Source organism: Miniopterus schreibersii, assembly GCF_964146895.1.
Source record: "Miniopterus schreibersii genome assembly, chromosome: 1".
Classification (NCBI taxonomy): Eukaryota; Metazoa; Chordata; class Mammalia; order Chiroptera; family Miniopteridae; genus Miniopterus; species Miniopterus schreibersii.
The window spans coordinates 115,019,372-115,042,037 of record NC_138101.1 but is presented as its reverse complement, the minus strand read 5'-3'; the positions used below and the strand labels follow the sequence as shown (position 1 = coordinate 115,042,037).

Genomic DNA, 22,666 nt, shown 5'->3' with positions numbered 1-22,666 from the left:
TACCATTTAGCCTGTATTAAGTTGATATGTCTTTGGAAAATCCAGGTGAAAACACTCAGACTATAAGATATACAGATTGGGAGCTCAGCATAGAAATCAGTGGAGCCAATAACTTAAGATAGTACACAGAATGAGAGCAGGAGGAAAACAGAACCCTGAAGTAAACTAAGCAGTTGCTTTATGAATTAATATTAAAATATAGATATACAGTTAGCACAAGGTCTGGCACAGTAACTTCTACTGTTGTTGTTATTATTATTATAAGTATTATTGCAATTAATATAATTAACTTACCAAAGTAAGAGGATCTAGTAAAGGAGGCAAAAAGGAAAGTTACCACCAACCAGGTACCACCAATGAAACTGGAAACTTACACCATACACAAAAGTAAATCCAAAATGGATAAAAGACATAAATGTAGGCATGAAACCATAAAAATCCAAGAAGAAAACATAGGCAGTAAAATCTCAGACATCTCTCATAGCAATATGTTTGCTGATACATCTCCTAGGGCAAGAAAAACTAAGGAAAAAATAAACAAATGGGACTGCATCAAAATAAAAAGCTTCTGCACAGCAAAGGAAGCCATCAACAAAACGAAAAGGGAGCCCACTGTATGGGAGAACATATTTGCCAATGACACATCAGATAAAGGGTTAATATCCAAAATATCTAAGGAACTTATATAACTTAACCAAAGGAAGACAATCCAATTTAAAAATGGGCAATGGACCTAAATAGACACTTCAAAGAGGACATACAAATGGCTGAGACATATGAATGGCTAGCATCAACAAGTCAATGAACTACAAGTGCTGGCGAGGAGAGTGTGGAGAAAAGGGCACCCTAGTACACTGCTGGTGGGAATGCAGACTGGTGCAGCCACTATGGAAAGCAGTATGGAGTTTCCTCAAAAGATTAAAAATTGATCTGCCATTTGACCCAGTGATCCCACTTCTATGAGGATATCCTAAGGAACCCCAAACACCAATCGCAAAGAACTTATGCACCCCTATGTTCATAGCAGTGCAATTCACAATAGCTAAGATTTGGAGACAGCCCAAGTGCCCATTAGTAGATGAGTGGATAGAAAAGCTGTGGCACATTTACACCATGGAGTACTATGCAGTTGTGAAGAGGAAGGACCTTTTAACCTTTGGCACAGCATGAAGGGAACTAGAGAGTATTATGCCTAGTGAAATGAGCCAGTCAGAGAAGGACAAGTACCAAATGATCTCACTTATATGTGGAATATAATAAACAAAATAAACTGATGAACAAAGTAGATCCAGAGACATAGAAGCATGGAACAAACTGAGGGATCTCCGGGGGAAGGTGGGGAGGGGTGTGTGGGTGGGGAGAGATTGATCAGGGAACTTGTGTGTTTATGGGCATGGCCCATGAATGTGGACATAGGTATGGGGAGGGCCTGGGGGTGGGATGGATGTAGGGTGGAGGGGATCAGTGGGGTTAAAAGGGAGACATCTGTAATGGTCTCAACAATAAAGATAAAGAAACATTAAATAATAAATAAATAATAAATAAATAAATAAATAAATAAATAAATAAATAAATAAAATTATATGATATTTTAAAAAAGGAAAGTTAGAAGAAGAGGTAACAGAAAAAGTCAAGGAGAAGAAAATTTTCAGAAAAACGGGAACCTGACAGTACCAATCCAGACTTCAACATACAGACTTTGAAACAATCACTAGATTCAGCAATTAAGAAGTCATTAAAAGACTTCAACTTCCAGCCATAGGGATCTGAAATTATCTTTCTTCCATAAACAATCAGAAAAGTCAGTAAAACACAGAAAATTATTTTCACACAGTGTACAATCAGCAGCACAGGACTGTGATTCCTGAGGGAAGAAACAAAGGAGGTGAGCCCTTCCATTCCTCTGCTTTCTGCCTGGTGGTGGTTTCCAGAAAGCAGCCCAGGGAGAAGTCCAAGCAGAGTCTAGCAAAGTCAGTAAGTGAACAGGATAGAGATACAAGTTTACATTTATTACTTAAAGTAACAAAGGGAATAAAAGAAGTAGTGAAAATAATTAAATATCAAACACTGCAGAAAGGTAAAGAAGAGAACGGTCCCTATTTGGTTTTTTTTTAATTAGGAAATTTTCAAACTTGGTATTTTTCAAAATTAATAAACCAAGAAATAGAGGCAACAGTGATGTCTGAAATCAAGAAATATAACAGTAATTCTAAGTAGAAGAAAATATAGTTAGAAGAGGTTTGTTGGCAATGAATGGTAAAAAACTAATATTTCATATTCTTACTTCCCACCAGTTAAATTTTTTGACTGATGGTCATCTGAAATGTTCATTTGCTACTACAAACAGTTTTTAGAACAAATAAGAACTTTGTTTTCTTAATGAATTTAACTCCATACTTATAATCGGCTTAAACTTTCTATTCCAGTGTGTGGGAAGGGACAAAAGAACACTCAGTATTTTTGTTAATACTCTCATCTCTGGCAAAAAGAAATTGTCCATGTTTATTATCAACAGCTCAGACCACTGAGAAAACTTTAAGGTAATTACCCATTGATTAATCACTAATGATTTTTTTCCTCAAGAACTCTTGAAAATAAATTCTTGGTAGAGAAAAACATTTAGTATAAAATATCAAACTAATTTTTGCATTTACACAAGACATATATTACTACAACAAGAGATGGTTAAGCAATTAAACACCATTTTGTCTAGTGAGCCAAAAATATGGTGGTGTATGTTTTTTTAACAAACACATTCAATACTGGTGAAGATACAATGTAACAACTTTAGTTTACTGCTACTAATTTTAATTAGCTGAACCTTTTTGGAAAATAGTTTGGCAGTATGTTTCAAAAGCTTTTAAAAATATTTTTAGGACCCTCAGCCAAGTAGAGGGGGGAATCCTAGATATAGGAGAAAAAAATCCCACAAAGATGTTCATTCCAATGTTATTTATCAGATATAAATTAGAAACAATCTAAAAATCCAACCAGAGGAATGGTTAAGTAAGTAATGATCCAATATATGAGGCAATACTATACAAGCACTAAAAACATTAATGAATTTTTAATAACATGATAAAAAAAATTTATGAGGTTAATGAGAAAAGGAGAATATAAAACTGCTTCTAACTTCCAATTAACTCTAACTAAAAATTTATAAGTATGAAGAAGGCCCTAGAAAGTTTGGCTGAATGGTTAGAGTGTTGGCCTGTCAACTGAAGAGTCCCAGGTTCGATTCTAGCCAAGGGCACACACTTCGGCTGCAGGCTCGATCCCTGGCCCTGGTTGGGGCACATGTGGAAGGCAACCAATAGATGTGTCTCTCACATCGATGTTTCTCTCTCTCTCCCTTTCACTCTCTCTGAAAAGCAATGGAAAAATATTCTCGAGTGAGGATTAAAAAAAATAATAATAAAAGTATGAAGAAAAACAAACTAAAACATCAATGTTCTTTAAACAATGGGATTATATATAATTTTTTCCCTATGTGCTTTATTTCCCAATTTTGTTACAATGAGAATTATTACTTTTGAAGTTTGATTAGGGAAGAATCTGGGGCACCTGCCTGGTCCATTGACTCATAAAGTGAGAACAATAGTATTAACACTAATCAAATTAGTGTTTCTTAAGGACTGGTCAATGGATCATCTATATCAGACTCATCTAGGGGTGTAAAATTCTTGGGTCATATCCCAGAGTTACTGGGGGGTGGGAGATAGTGATTAGAGTGGTAGTCAAGAATCATATTTTTAAAGTACCTTATGTGATTTTTATGTACACTATTGTTCATAAGGCACTAAAGAACTCAGTCTTCCTGAGTGGACTTAGGGTAAATTGGTTGCCCTTGCTCAAAAAATTTGTATTATAAAATATATAATTACTTAAAGACAATTAGGAATTCTATACACCAGTTGCTTCTTGTTATGCAGATAAGTCAAAGGAAGAAGAGTTAAAATTAAAAAAATAAGCAACCAAAAAAGTATCTCTAATAAATGAATCAAATAAAAATTAGTTTTCTAATATTTATAAGAAATATTCTACACTTAAACTGAACAACATTGTTCATGAATTGTCACCAACAAAAATAAGTAAATTTTTCATATGCCTGCCCCCGCAAATACCTTTAAAAGGAGAACAAAACAAAAAAAAGTTTATTTTATAGGCCATATCTGTCATTAATTAACAAAAAAATTGGGACTAGTACCTCTGCACATGACCTAATTTTATATTTTAAAAAAAGACTTGGCCTGCTCCACTTTATCTATACATAGACTAAAATAGCCCTCCCAGTATCCACAGAAAGGAAAAACTGGAGAACCATATATAAAGGTAACTTTAAGCTTAAATTGTACCTGAATCCTAACTTTTTTTAATACCAAAAAGACTGAGATTTGTCCCTTGTACTTTTGACATTATGTAGTTCAAAAATTGCTTCTAAAAGAAACTTCAGAGATTGGCAGAATATATACCTCATTCCTTAATCAGTATATGCTACTCAGTACTAATACTTAGGTATCCACTTACTATAAAAGCAAGATTATACTTATATTACTGAGTAATTAATATAAGTACCCAGAGACTATAATCATAGCTTTGATTTAGATTTGTAGGGGTAAAACACATTTACCACAGTATCGGTCTCCAAATCAAAATTTAAATTATTTTTTAAATTCTATTTTAATTTATGTGGAAAGAAGACATTTATGTAGTTTGGTAATTTATCTGCTTAAACTCTGCCTTACTATAATGGCTAATTATTATAACACTGGGTCACAGAACAGAATAGAAAACAAAAAACTGTCAACAAGCCAATATTCAGTTAAAAGAAGATTAAAATTTTAGTTTCACTACTGAAAATTGCATATCAATTTTAACTGAAAAATACAACTTTCCAAAAGGCAGTCTTTTCACTGAAAGTCAAATTTTAGGGGGGGGAAACCATATATATAATATTACAAATTATAATGTTAGTATCCTAAAGCATGACTGCATTGAGACTTCAAGCACTACAGAGTATATTGATATTTTCTATAATTTGCTTAGTTGGCTAACACTTAAAAACTAATTATGAGTTAGGTGGAAGATGAAAATAAGACAGTCCCTGTCCTTAAGAACCAGCAGCCTAGTCATAAAGAGGAAGAGACAGTAAGAAAACAATTTCAGTGGCATGAGCTAAGTACTACAGAGAAGTGTGGTACAGGATGCTCTGAGAGCACAAAAGAGTGGCACTAAACAGGGAGAAGGTGAGACATGGTGTTCAGAAAGGGTTCAGAGCGCAGGTTTAACTAGATCTGTAAAGGAAAGCAGGAGGAAGCCCAGCGAACAAAGAGGAATGATGGGCGCTCCAAGCACACTCAAAATCTGTTTGTAGCTGACATAACACAAAGAAATGAAAAGCATCCTTTCAATAATGAAACTGTGAAAAGCTTTAATAGGTATCATTTTCACAGTAAATAAATTCTTTTCCTTAGAGTCTTTTTTCAGGTGGTTATCTAGTTATTGCTACTCAAGGTGACTCAACTCCTATAGGGTTTGATACCTTATGTTTATATACTAAAACTAACTCCCTCACCTTAGCCAACAACTTTCACTCCATCACAGGTCTCTCACCATTTCTGCCTCCTCCTCTGACATAGACCATAACAAGGCAGGTCCCAAGTAGGAAAGCTGTGAGGCCTGACAAATATTTACCTGTAGAAAGCCATCCACGAACATACTGGTGAAATAATTTCTGTGCTATGAACCTGTAATAATAGCTGAAAAATGACAACAGTGCAATGGTTATAAACAGTGCCACACTATAAACTAAAAACATTGGTACCTAAAAACTATCTGTACCTAGAGGGTGGACAGGTAAGGAGTGACACCATAGTGAAAAGCCCTGGGTAAAAGGGACAAACAATAATACACAGTCATAAGTGTGTGTGCAATTAGGAAGTTTATCACAGGCAAAAGATTTGTCAAAAAGGAACAAAAGACAAATTTCCTCTTCACGATCAAGCCCACATTTCTCCAGAGTCATTTTCTGCAAGCATTCAATATGTCCCTGAGTACTCACTTTCTCTCTCTCTCAACTTTTTTCCATAACAAACCATTCTTGCATATTCACTAGTTCAAATAATAGTATCATAAGCTACTCAGAAATTTCAAAGTCATCTTGTCTCTTCTCTTTATGCCAACAAAGTTCTACTAATCTTCCTCCTGATATATCTTGAATTCCTTCCACTCTTATCTCAAGATAACCACTTCAGTCTAGGTCCTCTTCATCTTTTTGGCTGAATGATGAATGCCTCCATTTCTTCACTTTGTCCAACTGATCCTTCACAGTACGGATAGTTATTCTCTAAAAAACACAAATCTGACCTTGTTACGCACTTGCTTAAAAACATCAATAAGTACTTCATTGACTATAGAAGTTGTTCAAATATCACAGCAGAGAATTTAAGGCTCTTGTACACTTCAGTCCCAATTAAGCTCTTCTGCCTCATTTATTATGGTCCTCTTTCTCTTTACACGATTTGCTTCCAAACCCCCATATCACTCACCAATCTACTATTAATGTCAGGCTATCCCAAGCACCTTCAAATCTTTTCTTTATCCCTTTTCTGGGATACCCTGTCCCCAACCACCTACCAATAAACCACATATGAAAATCATAAAAAGCTGGTTAAAAGGTCACTTTCTTTTTAAGATGCTACTCTATTCTTTAACAGAAGAATTCATAGGTTTCCTGTGCATCCAGAGCAGCATTAACACAAAAAATAAATTGAGCCAGGTAACTGCTTTCCCAATCCATAGAATATTTTAAGAAATATAAAAGTAAAGGAGGCAGCTGCTATATAACCTAATATTTATTGATAAAATCTCATTATTAATTTGTGTTGAAAGTATTCAACCAGATATGTCTGTCCTTGGTCAGTTAAGGTAACAGAATTCTTCAACTGAGACATTATGCTGAGATAACAAGACTTAATTACTATTTTATGCTGATGAAGCAACATGCAAAGGCCTGGTACACTGTCATTATTCCAAATCTCCCTCCCTCAGCATCTGAATGGTAACTATATAATAAGCATTCAGACCATTACTAAAGATTACCCTGTTGCTGAAATTTCTAGGGAGTAAAAAATTTATGGTACAATTACAAATGGGAAAAAAAAAAAGCATCTGTGTTTACTTGTTGAGTGCATATATGCACAAGTTTTAGCTTAGAAGTTAAGGTTTCTGGCAACAGCAAAAAAATAATAAAATTCAAAAAAATACAAAATTAATCCATTGCAATATGGTACACATTTAAATGGCTCACATACCACCCTTCTCATTTCCTGAAAAATGACTATTCTTTTTACTTGTTTGTTTTTCAAAAATAAGATTCTCAAATAAAATTGTGAAAACTTCTAATTATCTAAGTAAAATAATTTATAAGTTGTGACTTCAAATAACACAACCAAACAAATCAGTTTCTAACTTACCACATGTACCAATTCTTAACAAGTCTGCATAACAACACTGTAATACAGTTCCTTGGAAAATTTATTATTATATTAATTCCAAACTGGATGTGTAGTCACAAGGTTTAAAAGCACTATTTCCTTAAAGCTGTAGTAAAACTTTATAAAAACTACATAAAGCCCAGCCAGACGTGGCTCAGAGGTTGAGTCGTCTTAGGACCCAGGAGATTGCGGTTCGATTCCCGGGGTTGCCCAGATAGCAGTAAAAAACATTATTTCTGAGTGTATTTTAAGGGTGTCTCCAGCAGAGATTAGTACTTAAATAAGGAGAATGAGTAAAAAATATTGTCCTCACCAACGGGAATGGGAATCCTCTAATCCATTAAGGGCCTGAATAGAACAAAAAGGCAGAGGAAGGGCAAATTCACTTTCTCCACTTGAGCTGAGACATCAATTGCCTCCTGCCCTAGGACACTGGCTCTTCTGGTTCTTGGGCCTTAGGATTCAAACAGGGACTTACACTCAAGCCCACCCCAGTTCTCAGACTTTCAGACTTGGACTGAATTACGCTACTGGCTTTCCTGATTCTCTAGTTTGCAGACGGGAGATCATGGAACTTCTCAAACCTCCATAAGTGCATCAGCCAATTCCTATAATAAATGTTCTTACGTTATCTTCTATTGGTTCTGTTTATCTGAAGAACCCTAATTCAGATTTATACACAGAGCCTTTTTCTTTTGAAACTCCTCCTATAAAACTTACAGTTAGCTCTAAAGGTCATCATTAAAAAATCATACTGATACTTTACATGTTTTCCACTTCCCAACATCTTTCATACTTACTGAAGACCATTAATCCAAAAGAAGGGGGGAAATCAACAGCTAAGTTTAAAAGCACTTTAATTTTGTTCCTCTCAACCTCCTCAAATATCCCTAATTCCCAGGGAGAAAAATATAAAACATCTACTTATATTACAAAGTGCAGGAAACAAAATCATCTAGTAAACACACTCCAGTTCTATGAAGAGTTAATGCTAGTCAAAACTGCAGCTTGTTTTTCAAGATCCTTAGTCTCTTATTAGGGCCCTTCCAAATTCTCTTCCTCATCAAAACTAGCTCTCAGTTCAGAATTTTTAGAAAAGATTCTTAAATACAAAGATATATTTTCCATAAGTCATAATAATTTTTAACCGTCCTCTAAAGACTCAGAATTACTCTACCCTGTTCCAAAGCTCACTTGAGACATGTCAGCTCCCTTTGGTTCCAAATCAGTTATTTATATGCTTGTTCCTTTTCATCAGGTATCTGAACAATTACAGGAAAAATAAAAAGGTTTTCATTCGGGCTTCAAAAGTATCTACATATAAAAGAGACAACTGAGAAAATCTATAACAGATTTAAATTCAGTTAAGATTTACTAATTTCTTAACTAGTGTGTCCTTTTGGGATACTGTTGCTCTTCAGAATAAGACATACTGAAAGTGCCACAAAGATGCCTGGTTCCTTTTAACAGAAGTGCTAGCCATAGCAAGAAACAAGTCTGGTTACCACAGTTTTTAGTCTTCATATTCTATTTTAGTGAATGCACTAACAGAAAAACTATTACATATCAATAATGATATGTCAGAGCAAGTAAATACTGTAAGAGTAACCATACCATTTATCTAATTATATTTAGTTACTAGAGGAACATTAAGATTTATTAATTCCGCCCGGCCGGGCGTGGCTCAGCGGTTGAGCGTCGACCTGGGATCCAGGCGATCAGGGTTCGATTCCTGGTCAGGGCACATGCCCGGTTGTGGGCTCGATCAATGACTCTCTCATCATTGATGCTTCTGTCTCTCTCTCTCTCTCTCTTTTCCTCTCTCTGAAATCAATAAAGATATATTTTTTTTAAAAAAAATTATTAATTCCCATTTAAATCTGTAAATCTGTAGCTAAAAAATTAAAAGATCACATTTTTTCCCACTTGATTATGCCTAAAGAAAATCTGGCTATTAAGTTACTATAATTGATAAACAGATTTTTCCATAACTCATTTAAATTACATTAACTAAACTGTCAATGAAGAAAAAATTACTTTAACTGATATATGAAATAGCTGGTATTCTATAAAAATAAAAAGTTCTAATCTCTAGGTATATGTTAGCAATACCATCCATATAACATGGGTGCTTAACAATGCTTTTCAATAATAAGCATGATAAATGCAGGAAAATCTGACATACCTAAGGGAGATATTTATCAGATAATTAATAAAACTTTAAAACCACACTTAAGTTACTAGAAAAGTGATGCATTAAGCTGCAGACAATGTCAGGTTTACTCCTCTTTAAAGCATGAACAATAGATACAAAAGCAAAAAAAAAGTTTTCTATTAAAAAAAAAAAAAAAAATGAAAAACAGAGTAGGATTAAAAAGAAAAAAAAACCCTCCAGAAACCAACTACTTAAGTATAACCCCTGTTGATATCCTGAATGAAACTTTAATAATAGATACAGGCTCTGGAGCTTTACTTAGAATATTTAACTTTCAAACATCTTGCACTTCCATAATTTCATAATGAAACTCCTGAACTTCCTTTAATATAAAAATCTGAATTGTCTTATACCAGCTGATGAACTTTTTGAGCAATCAAATAATGGCAACAATACTCCTTCAGAAGCCTCAGGTTTTATCTGTATGGCAATGTTTTTGCAATTTTGCATTGAGCATTTTATTGTATTTTACATTTATTAAAATGAGGCAAAAATGAAAACAATGAAATAGTACAGTACTGCCCTATATTTCCTTATAGTAATAGGGACAGGCAAACTCTGGTCCAAATCAAGCCCTGTGGCCTGTTTTTGTAAATAAAGTTTTATTGAAACACTGCATGTTCCTTTGTTTGCATATTGTTTATGACTGCTTGTAAGCTACAATGGCAGAGTTGAAGACTTGTAAGAGAGACCATATAGCTCACAAAACCTAAAATATTTACTACCTGGTTCTTTAAAGAAAAAGTTTTCCTATTCCTATGGCAATGCTCTCCCAATTTTAGGCTAGATTTTATTAAAACTAAGTACCCAAGAATTACATGAATATATATTATACTGCATTCTTTCAAAGCAATTACTTTAAATATTTACAAAATTAGATCCCTTCAACACTGGCATTGTCCTTCTATAAACCTCAGAAGAGATGAACAGAAAATGCAATCTTTAGCTATATAAAAGTCACGTTCATGCTAACAGTGAGTTTCAACTGATTTTCTTAACTGACCTGTAAATTTTAATACCTATTTAAAAGAAAAAACATTTCTTTTGCTTAACTATAGAAACAGTTATCACAAACAACTTTAGTGGTTTCCTTTAAAAGAGGAAAATTTTATTTTAAAAATATAACTTTATTAGTACATAACCCAAATAAAATACACAAAAATTAAATGCAAAATCTCTAACTTTAGTAATTGTTTAACTTATTTAAGTTAGTTTTTCCAACATATTTTTCCTATTTACTTCCTTATTGTACTAATTACGTGCAATCCCAAGAAATCACCTTAAAATGTTTATGCTTGGCTCTAGTTTAAAAACAAAAACAAAGAAAACACGTCAATATAGATTAACAGACTGTCACTAGGTTGGCAGTTGTTTTTTTAATCAAATAAACCCCATAACTAAAAGCATCACTACCTATACTACCAGAATCATATAAGAATATCCCATATAGTTCCTTGGAGGCTACAATAAGGGCTCCTACACATTTCTACAAGGTTTCTGGCCATTCTCTGCAAGTACTTTTAGCAGCCCCCATGGGCCAGGGAATGTCCAGTTAAATTTTTTGTTATGGGACATTACAGAGAAGCAACAGAAACAATCCACTATTCTACATAGGTATCTATTATTCATTCAAAGAACATGGTTCTACTACAAGATTGGCTCTTTGCTCATCATCATATCCCCAGAACCTGGCACAATACAAGGTACAGAGCTGGTGCAAAATATTTATTTAGCGAATGCATGAATGAATCATTAGAGTAAATCTAAAGTCATAATTTTTGTTTTATTTTATTCTCTCACTTTCCAAATAAAAAAATGGTTAAAAAATTTAACAAATATGTATGAAAAATGTAATGGTTCTTTTAAAGCCCCTAGTTCACAATGGATATTTAAAAACTATTGCTTAATTTGATGGGTTCAAGCTTCTCTGAAATTCTATTTTCAAATACCTTCCTTGTTATGGTCTCAGAAAAATACTTATCAAGAAAACACAGCTTCACATCACTTCATATAAGCATTTATATCAAATTATCCACAGTAATTAACTAAGTTCAATCAGATAGATCATATTTCTATGACTTTTATAAGTCATACAATTACTTGTTAAGTAAATTTTATTTCCTCAGTAAATATTAAAATAGTCTTAAGCTACTTTCCCTTTCTTTTCTTTAATTAAAATGTTAAAAATACATGGTGCTATCTGTATGTCTGAGATCAAAGTAACAGTACATCTATACATAATAAAAACCATTTATATATATTTTGTGAACCAGACACTATTCTAAAACTAAGTACCTATACTAATTCATTTAATCTTCATAAAAATCCTATAACATAGATACTACTATCATTCCCATTTTACAGATGGAGAAATAGTTCCAGAAAAATCTAAGTACCTGTCCAGGGTCAAACAAGTAGAAAGTGACCAATCTGGACTTTGAACCCAGACAACTTGGCTCCAGAATCTGTGTTTACGCTCTTTGCCTTTTTATACTATGCTGCCTTTACACTTACTAATGGGTAAAAAGTTATAAATGTAACATAATATTAAATTTTTAGAAAGGGTTAACAGTTATAAGCTATAGAAAGTAAGCCACACTAAAATTCAAGTCCTCTTTACACGTATATTACGGACCAAATTGGAAAAATAAGGACTTGTGCCAGTAAAAAAATATATATATATATTTATTTGAAAAATTATTTCCTAAATTAATTAGGAAATAATACTGAAAAGTCATACTCTTTAATGTCCAGGTCTTTCGATTTCACTAGTAGCTTTTAATGCTCTCTCTCATTCATTTTTACATTCAAGAAACATGCAATACATCCCTAATTGAAGGGATAGAAAAAAATAGACAAATCCCTATCAAAGCAGTAAAGTGTACTTCCAGGACTTTATATTGTAAGTTCCCCCAAAACTTATCATGCCAGTTTTCTATAAAAATATTTAAAGTGACAAAGGGTTATAAAACACAATATAAATGTAGTGAGCAATATTATGTTAAAAAAATTTTTAGCCCTGTCCAGCATGGCTCAGTGAAGTGTCGGCCTGTGCACCGCAGGGTCTCGGGCTCGATTCCTGGTCAAGGGCACCTACCTAAGTTGCAAGTTCAATCCTGTGTGTGGGAGGCAACCAATCGATGTGTCTCACATCAATGTCTCTCTCTCTCTCTCTCCCCCCCCTTCTCCCCTCCCTTCTACTCTCTCTAAAAATCAATGGGAAAAAAATCTTCAGGTGGGGATTAATAAAAAAATTTTTTTTTAACTTATTATCAGTAAGGCAAGAAACAGCAAATGTTGAAGAGGATGTGGAGTAAAGTGAACCCTCATACACTGCTGGTAGGGATGTGAACTGGTGCAGCCACTATGGAGGTTCCTCAAAAAATTAAGAACAGAGTTACCACATGACCCAGCAACGCCTCTTCTACAAATCTACCCGAAAATTCTGAAAACACTTACTCTGCCAGGCAGGCTTGGCTCAGCAGTTGAGCATCAACCTATGATCCAGGAAATCAAGGTCCGATTTCCAGTGAGGGCACACGCCTGGGTTGCGGGCTTGATCCCCAGCAGGGGGCGTGCAGGAGGCAGCTGATCAATGATTTTCTCTCATCATGGATGTTTCTATCTCTCTCTCTCCCTTCCTCTCTCTGAAATCAATAAGAACATGTTTAAAAAGAAAACACTTATTCATAAAGATATATCTACCACTATGTTCACTGCCACATTATTAACAATAGCCAAGACATGGAAACGATCTAAGTGTCCTTTGACCAATGACTGGATAAAGAAGATGTAGTACATTTACACAATGGGATACTACTCAGCCATAAAAAAGATAAAATATCTCCATTTCCAACAACATGGATGGATCTTAAGAGTATTAGGCTAACTGAAATAAGTCACACAAAAAAGGACAAGAACCATATGATTTCACTTACGTGTGGGATATAAAACAAGTTCACAAACAGTATAGTGGTTATCAGAGGGGTAGAGGGTGAAGGAAGGATGAAAAGGGTAAAGGGAATAAACTATTTGGTGATGAAAGTAGACTACACTTTGGTGAGCATAAAATGGAGTAGAGAGATGTTGTATTATGAAGTTGTACACCTGAAACTTATATAATGTTATTAAGCCAATGTTACCCCCAATAAATTTAATTTTTTTAAAAAAAGACTGCCAACAAGTTGAAAAACAATAAATATCCTGGGCCCCCAAATATCTTACAAGAGGCATCATACAGTACACAAACTACATAAAGCACACACCCAAATAAATCTATTGTAAACCAATATGCTAACTGTACATTTAAAAATTTTTGCTTGCTCCCTTAGAGGTTAGAAAAGTTCTCTTGAGGGTCTGAGATAGAAACTCACAAAGTTTCAAAGTGTGTTTTTTTCAATAAAATTTTCCTTTGGCAATAACAAAAATAATACATAACAATTAATATTTATTAAGCATATACTCTGAGGCACTTGACTTACTCATCTCGTTAATCTTCTCAACATCCAAGAGTTAATTATTCCTCCTCATAAGGAAGTTGCTGAACCAAAAGTCACAGCTACATCTATTTGATTTCAAAGTTCAGACTATTACTCAGTACCTATATTGTCCCTACCAAGTAGAAGTAATAGTAATCATTTCTGAAAGCTATCTTTAATAAATATTTTTGTTACCACAGTATAAAATATTTTCAAATTTAAGAACTGGCACATTCTTTCTCCCTAAAGCTAAAAACAGAAAAACACTAACAAGGAATATTAAGTATTATCAACTTTAATTTCACTTTGCCTATCTTTTAGTAAAAGATATGAAAATAATGTTCTGCTTCCTAAAACATGCCTGGCACAGCATAAGCAATCAATAAGTATTTTAAATAATTAAATAATGTAATCCTCTCTATGAGAATGGCAACCATCCAGCCCAGTTCAGATTTCAAATGCTGTCTCCCACTGTTCCCAGAAGTACAATCTCACGTCTCACACTCATCAGAACAAACGTTCTGATTTTTGGTTCAGAAAGTATAGTCATTATATCCACGACACTGTCCAAAATCCAAGTTCAAAATGTTTCTAACTCTCCAACTGATTTTGCTATGCAAAATAAAAGCAAGATGATCAACAGTGTAAAAGTATGTTCCTCTAGGAAACATTATTTGATCCAGTACAGAGAGTCACCCAACTTACTGAGTGCCTGTAAGTTTGGGGGACTAGGTAGTTTTAAAAAGGGGGGGGGGATCTCAACATTAATATTCATGGTTCTTCAGTACTTTGGAGTAATAAAAAAAAAATCACTCAGATATTATAAAATAACTGTCAAGACACATCCACCAATTTCTTTTAAAAATGAGCATCAAGGGACTTCCAGCCAAGATGGCAGCATAGGTATACGCGGGACTCGCCTCCTCCCACAAACACATCAAAATAACAACTAAGCTACAGAACAACCATCATTCAGAACTACCTGAAATCTAGCTGGATCTAAGTCCTACAACTATGAAATTAAAGAAGCTGCCACATCAAGACTAGTAGGGGTGGGGTTTCAGTAGGGCTAATCCCACACCAGCCCCCCAGCCCAGGGTTCCAGCGCCTGGAAGAGAAGTCCCCATAACTTCTGGTTGTAAAAACCAGTGGAGATTGACGCTGAGGGCAACAGAGGCTGCTGGAGTCCCAGGCAGTTTCTCTTAAAGGGCCTTACGCAGACTCACTCCCTCTGAGTTCCAGCATGGGGACAGCAGCTTGAAAGGCACCAGAGACATATGGGGAGGAAGTGAACTGTTTGGCATCAGGTTGAGGGCTGGGGGGGTACCTTACTCTCAGAAAGAAGTGCTGTCAGAGGCCACTGTTCCTTTTCTGAGCCCTCCACCTACACAGCTGGCAGATGGGTGCCATATCTGAGATTCCTTCAACCTGACTCACACAGCTTGCCCCACACCCTGGTGATTCCCTAAGGCCCTGCCCCACCCAATTTTATGGCCCACCCAAGCTGTTTCCAGTGGCTTTACCATAGGAATGGCCTGTCCTGGCTCATGCTTCAGATTTTCCTAAAATCTCTCAAAAAAGCAGCATCTGGACTCAGTGAGCCCCGTATCTCTGTTTAAGTGGCCCTAGGCCCAGCCCAACAGTAGCCGGCCTTGGTTCACAGCTTGACCTCACCTGGGCACCTCCGAGCCCACACAAGAAGCAGCCATCTGCAGATTGCATTGTAGCTTATGCCTGGAGACCCCGGGGCAAAACACAGGGAGTGGCTGACCCTGGCCTGCACCTCCCAGGAAGCACCAGAGCTTCAGACCACGTAGAAGCACCACCACCCAGCCACTTCCACAAGCAACACACTGAAGACACGGACTTAGTAGGTACCACAGCCCTGCTGAAGTTCCGAAGTGATCAGAGGTCGGTGGTCAGTGATTACAGTCAGTCTTTGCAGCTGATCACCCTGAGTAAATCTCTCCCATTGACATGCCAAGAGCAGACAAGATTCAATTACAACAGAAGAATGTACAGCCCTCATGCAGGGCAAACCTCAAGTGTCCAACTGGAGTGATCGGGGAGGCTGTGCTACGTAACACCTACTACATTAAGCTATGCCACCAAGCTTGGGAGATGTACCAGCTCTAGCTAATACACAGAAACAAATACAGGGAGGCAGCCAAAATGAGGAGACAAAGAAACATGGCCCAAATTAAAGAACGGAACAAAATTCCAGAAAAAGAACTAAACAAAATGGAGACAAGCAATCTACTAAATGCAGAGTTCAAAACGTAATTAAAAGGATGCTCAAGAAACTTAGTGAGGATCTCAAGAGCATAAAAAAGAACCAGTCAGAAAGTAAGTATACACTAACTGAAATAAAGAATAATTTCAGAGTCAACAGCAGAGTAGGTGAAGTCAAGAATCAAATCAGCAATTTGAAATATAAGGAAGCAAAAAACACCCAATCAGAACAGCAAAAAGAAAAAAGAATCCAAAAAAATGATAGTATAAGTAGCCTCTGGGACAACTTCAAGAATACCAACATTGGCATCATAGGGGTGCAGGAAGGAGGTGAGAGCAAGAAATTGAAAGCCAATTTGAAAAAATAATTACAGAAAACTTCCTTAACTTGGTGAAAGAAACAGATATACAAGTCCAAGAAGCACAGAAAGTCCCAAACAAGGTGAACCCAAAGAGGTACACACCAAGACACATCATAACTAAAATGCAAAAGGTTAAAGACAAACAGAAAAAGTTAAAAGCAGCAAGAGAAAAGCAGTTAATTACCCTACAAGGGAGATTCCATAAGGCTGTCAGCTGATTTCTCAACAGAAACTTTGCAGGCCAGAAGGGAGTGGCAAGAAATATTCAGTGATGACAGAACCTACAACCAAGATTACTCTACTCTGCAAAGCTATCATTTAGAATCAATGGACAGATAAAGAGCTTCCCAGACCAAAAAAGCTAAAGGAGTTCATCACCATCATACCACTATTATATGAAATGTTAAAGGCTCTTCTTTAAGAAGAACATCAAAAATGTGAACAATAAAATGGCAATACATGTCTATCAACAATTGAATCTACAAATAAAGTGAACAAGCAGAAGAGAAACAGACTCATAGATACAGAGAACTTTGGGTTGGTTACCAGACTGGGGAGTGGGGGTTTGGGGGCATGGGCAAAAAAGGTGAATGGATTAAGAAGTACAAATTGGTTGTTACAAATCAGTTATGGGGACATAAAGTACAGCACAGGGAATATAATAAATAATATTCTAAAAATTAGGTGTGGTGGTATCTGGGTGCAGGATTTTATTGGGGTGATCACTTACAAAGCTATGTAATTTCTGGTCAATGGACTGTACACCTGAAACTAACATAATGATGTCAACTGTAATTGAAGAAAATAATAATAATAAAAACAAGATCCACATAAACTAAATAAATAAATAAATAAATAAATAAGAGTGTCAAATACATTTCTGACTAGAGCACTACACCACAGTCTGCTCTCCCAAAGCAAGGAATCAGACATCCTTCCATTCAATTATTTTCTCAGAGAGGAGAAAGAGAACAACTTCCCCATTGTAAACGTTTCAGCTACATTATATTCTTGGATACTTAGAAGATTTTAACATTTCCTATGATCTTCATCTCTGGAGAAGCTACTGGACAAAAAGATAAAGAAGGCCAGATGCATACCCTGGGGACTAAGAGGCCAAGAATGATAAGTAAAATTCAGGGGGTAGAGTCATTAAAGTAAAACTAAATCTATATCTATAGTATTTTAAATAAATGTTAGAAATAATAAACAGTGTAATTCAGAGTTCACAGAGTGGGGAAAACAAGTGTTTCCAACTTAAAAAGTAGGGGAAACAAGTTTTTTTATTTTTCATCAGATTAAAAAAAAAGTGAACATTTATGTTTTTAAAAAATTACAGTAGTCAGAGTCCACCTAACCAAAACTGTTACCTGGAATTTTTCCACATCATTTTAGGCAAATGATACCTAACAGTATTATTTTTTGTTTTTTTCCAAAGGTAATATTGAGTATGTCCTGGAGACTCTACAAACAAATATACTATAAAAACAACTAATAGTATTTATAATGATAAATACAAAAGTTTGATTCTTTTAAAAAAGGTTTAATAATCTTTCATGTGTTACTTTTACTAATACTGGAGAGTGCGCTATAATACTACTCTTTAAAGGCAAAAACTAAGTAAGTCTTTGCATTTTACCTAGCAGAGAGTCTGCCTTTAAATAATGGTAAATGAAAAGTAGATATTGGATATCCCTCTTATTACTGGAACTTCAATTAACAAAAATTTCTGTCCCCAAAGAAAAATGATTCAGGTTTCACTACCTTAAGAAGTGTTTAATGGAGTCTTTGCCTGAATTGCTTCTGGACCCAGGGCTTGGAAAGGCAGACCTTGGAGCACATCTTGGTCTTTTCAAAACCCACCCACCCCCAGCAGAAAGAATCACAAGATATGAATTGCAGAAAGCTTCAAACAGGGTACTCAAAGCCAGTCACAAACAGTGTCTGACACTGGCCTGCACAAGAGACCACTAAAAAGACTGGGAGTCCTAGCAGACTTACCTAATACATAGAAACAAATCCAAACAGGCAGCCAAAATGGGGAGACAAAAAAAAAAAGCCCAAAGTGAAAGAACAAAAGAATTCTCCAGAAGAAGAGATAAATGAAATGGAGATAAGCAACCTATCAGACACAGAGCTCAGAATACTGATCATAAGGATGCCCAACAGCATGAGAAAAGAAATGGAAACTATGAAGAAAATTAAGAATGACAAAGTGTTCTTGTCACTTTGTCAGGAATAAACAGCAGATTAAGGGAAGCTGAGGATCAGATCAGAGAATTAGAAGACAGGGTAGAAAAAAATCATTCAATCAGAAATCCAAAAAGAGAAAGAAAAAAAAAAAGAAATCCAAAAAGAAAAAGCAATTAAAAAACAGGAGGACAGTTTAAGAGAACAGTGGGACAAAATGAAATGTAACAATATTTGCACCCTAGGAGTGCCAGAAGAAGTAGAAAGTAAGCAAAGGTTAGAGAACCTGTTTGAAGAAATAACAACAGAAAACTTCCCTAATCTGGTGAAGGAAAAAGTCACACAAGTTCAAGAGTCACAGAGAGTCCCAAGCAAGAAGAACCCAAAGAGGCCCACATCCAGATACATCATAACTAAAATGCCAAAAATTCAAGACAAAGAGAGAATCTTAAGAGCAGCAAGAGAAAAGCAATCTGTTACCTACAAAGGAGCTCCCTTAAGGCTGTCAGGTGACTTCTCATCAGAAACTCTACAGGCCGGAAGGGTATGGCACGAAGTATTCAAGGTAATGCAAAACAAGGATCTGAAACCAAGAATACCCTATCTAGCATGGCTATCATTCAACATAGATGGTGAAATAAAGAGCTTCCCAGACAAAAAAGGTTACAGGAGTTTATCACCACCAAACCAGCATTGCAGGAAATATTAAAAGGGACTGTGGTAATAAGTAGAAACAGAGAGAGAAAAACATAGGCATAAAGAAATAAATGGCAATGGGTAAGTACCTATCAATAATGACCTTAAATATAAATGGATTAAATGCCCCAATAAAAGCATAGGGTAGCTGAATGAGTAACAAAACATGACCCAAATATATACTGTCTAGAAGAGTTCCATCTGAAAACAAGACTCACACACGTTGGAAAAAAAACAACAACAAAGCTTCTGGAGGACTTTTTTTTTTTTTTTAATATATCTTTATTGATTTCAGAGAGAAGAAAGGAGAGGGAGAGAGAGAGATAGAAACATCAATGATGAGAGAGTCATTGATCGAGCCCACAACCCAGGCATGTGCCCTGACCGGAAATCGAACCCCGATCGCCTGGATCCTAGGTTGACGCTCAACTGCTGAGCCACGCCCGGCCGGGCAGCCACACCCAGCCAGGCTTCTGGAGGACTTTAAAGGAGAGATCAACAGCAATAGTCAATAGGGGAGTTTAACACCCCACTGACTTTACTGGATACATCTGCCAGACAAAAAATCGACAAGGAAACAGTGACTCAAAGTGACACACTAGATCAGATGGATTTAATTGACATTTAGAGAACATTCCACCCCAAAGCTGCAGAATATGCATTCTCCTCAAGTACACATGAGACATTTTTTCAAAGACAGACAGACCATGTTAGGACACAAAACAAGGCTCTACAAGTTCAAGACAACTGAAATCATATCAAGTGTCTTCTCGGCCATTTACACCATAGAATACTATGCAGCTGTAAAAAGGGATCCCTTACCCTTTGAGATAGCATGGTAGGACCTGGAGAGTATTATGCTAAGGGAAATAAGTCAGTCAGAGAAAGACAAGCATCACATGATCTTACTCAAATGTGGAATCTAACCAACAAAATAAACTGATGAACAAAACAGATCCAGAGACATAGAAGCATGGAAAAGACTGACAAATCTCAGCGGGAAAGCAGGGGTGAGGGTGGGGTGGGAAGAGAATAACCTAAGAACTTATATGCATATATGCATAATCCATGGACACAGACAATAGTGTGGTGAAGGCCTGGAGGGGGCGGTGCAGAGTGGAGGGGATCAATGAGGAAAAAAGGGGACAGTTGTAATACTTTCAACAAAAAAGCTAAATTTAAAAAATATATATATAAATACACATACACACACACATATATATATATATATACTGTAAGATTTAACATTAATTATCCCCTTGCCCAAACTTGCTTCAAATTTTAGTTCAACAAGCTAAACAGATGAAAGGAGAAAAGTTGTGTTACTTCATCTTGTATCAAATTTTGAAAAAGTTTTATCACTAATTAATGTATCCCTCACACTGCATATTATGCTTAAGGAAGAACCTATATAGTAGGCAGCCTTTCTTTTTCTTGGTAAGCTTTCCATTTCCTAACTTCAGCACAAAAATATTTAAAACAGTTTGACTACAGGAAATCTTTCCTTCCTCTTTTCCATCCTTACTGCAGACATAAGTTTTTCACTTCTTGGCATTTCTATTTTTGCAAATTCAAAGTTTTCAGATCTTGTAAACTGAGTATTTTCACACTGTGCCTTCCTCATGGGAATGTGACTATATGTATAAAAAGTTTTAATATAAGTATAAACTCTTTCTAAGGCAAGAAATTTCTAACATTTTAATACTACTATGGTTCATAATACTGCATATATGCTTATAGGAAAAAAATTAAATTTAATTCTATATATTGTTAAAAGACCACTGACTGTATGTTTTCCAAATTAATTGATATAGATTTTAATAAAGAATTCATCTACCAGTTGCCTGTCCTCAAGAAGAGTTTAGCCAAAAAATATGTAGCCAAATTTTAAAAGTTTTATCCAAAAATTTTAGTATCTTCAACCACTAACAGATATGCCCTGTATGTACACAAGGGGATTTGACCATAAGAAAAAGAAACTTGTAAAGCCTCAATTAAATGCCACTTTCACTTAGCCAAATGTAAAGCCTTTCACCAAAACAGCAATTCTCAAACTTCCTGGTCCCAGAATGCCTTATACATTCTTCAAAATCACTTGGGATACCAAAGAGCTCTTGTTCACGTAAGTTATCCATGGATATTTAGTATTCAAAGTTAAAACTAATTTTAAAATTATTTGTGAAATTCACATTAAAAAATAATCAGCACATAACATATTAACATAAATGTGTATTTATGCAAAATGATAGTCTCTCCCAAAAAGCACTAGTGAGAAAAATGGCATTGTTTTACATTTACACTTGAATTTCTTCACTGTCTGGATTCTCCTATCTACTTCTATATTAAATCTGTTGCAATTTGTTGTTTTGGTTGAAGTACATAAAAAAAAAAAAAAAAAAATGGCTTTAAGCAGATTAAAAAAAAAAGGCGGCTTCTCAGAATGTGGACATTCTTCAATGACATTCCACAAAAACTCAAATGAAAATTTCTTTTTTTTCCCCCGATTTCCCCAAGCACGGGGCCATTTCTTTCTATTTGTTTCTAATATTTATTTTTATTTATTTTTTTAAATTTATCTTTATTGTTGAGAGTATTACATGTGTCCCATTTTTCCCTCCAATTGATCCCCTACACTTTGCTCCCACCCCCTCCCCAGGCCTTCACCCCATTATTGACTGTGTCCATGGGTTATGCATATATGCATATAACTTCTTTGGTTAGTCTCTTCCCACCCTCCAACCCCCTTCTTTCTTTCCTCTGAAATATGATCGTCTGTTGCATGCGTCAATGTCTCTGGATCTATTTAGTTCGTCAGAATTTTTTGTTCATTAGTTTCTTCTTAAAGAACACCCTTCAACTTTTCCTGTAGTGCTGGTCTGGTAGTGATGATCTCCTTTAGCTTTTTTTTTCATCTGTGAAGCTCTTTATCTGACCTTCTATTCTAAATGATAGCTTTGCTGGGTAGAGCAATCTTGGTTGTAGTTCCATGTTTTTCAT

General features: G+C 35.5%; 1 protein-coding gene across 4 annotated transcripts in view; it reads right to left on the bottom strand.

The window, feature by feature from the left end:
* Positions 1-22,666, bottom strand: part of ARHGAP12 (Rho GTPase activating protein 12) — a 130,573-nt gene that overhangs the window by 68,655 nt on the left and 39,252 nt on the right. The gene's annotated exons all lie outside the window — the stretch shown is intronic.